We start from the raw sequence: 675 nt of genomic DNA, 5'->3' as shown, positions 1-675 counted from the left end.
CCTCTGCATAGCAGCAATAGAACCCAGGCATCCACAAGAGAAAACGAAGCACTGTGTGAAGAGGAAGAGCTGGAGTCGGATTCAGATGATGAAGTGGAGTGCGACCTGAGCAATATGGAAATCACTGAGGAGCTCTGCCAGTACTTTGAACAGACTGAGAAGCGCAGAGAAGAGAGCCGGTGACAGCAGCAGCTGGATGCGGAGCGCCTGAATGACTATGTGAATGCGGACCACGACCTGTACTTCAACCACCACAAGTCAGTGGAGCCCCCATCTGAGAAGCCCTGGGAGCGGTGCCAAGCAGAGATGAAGTGCTTGTATGCGAACAGTGCTGCCAAGATCCTGGCCATGGAGGCTGCTATGCAGATGAGCTTTGACAAGCACTGTGACAGAAAGCAGCAGAAGTACTGGCCTGTCATTCCCCTAAAGTTCTGAGTCCTGGGCACCAGGACCCTAGGCAATGCCTCACAGTTCCTAGCCTTTCCCTCTTTATCTCTCCTGTACATTTTTTTCAGAGAAAAAGGCCTGTATACCAATATGGTGGATACCGTCTGTCAGCCACTTATAATTCTGTCAACAGTACTGTTGCCACCACAAGGAATGTTCACTTGACATAAAGTGATAATTGTATGTATTGGACTGGCTCTCGATTTCCTCTGTAACAGTCCAGTTCAT

The 675-nt window shown here is 49.5% G+C and overlaps 1 pseudogene; it reads left to right on the top strand.

Annotated features, from left to right (window-relative positions):
• The first annotated feature begins 6 nt into the window (after nucleotides 1-6).
• On the top strand, nucleotides 7-435 carry LOC114635466 (annotated as a pseudogene).
• The last annotated feature ends 240 nt before the right edge of the window (nucleotides 436-675 follow it).

Source organism: Grammomys surdaster, unplaced genomic scaffold (genome assembly GCF_004785775.1).
Source record: "Grammomys surdaster isolate TR1022 unplaced genomic scaffold, NIH_TR_1.0 105757, whole genome shotgun sequence".
Lineage (NCBI taxonomy): Eukaryota > Metazoa > Chordata > Mammalia > Rodentia > Muridae > Grammomys > Grammomys surdaster.
The sequence above is the reverse complement of the archived record's forward strand: the minus strand, read 5'-3'. Positions and strand labels throughout refer to the sequence as shown.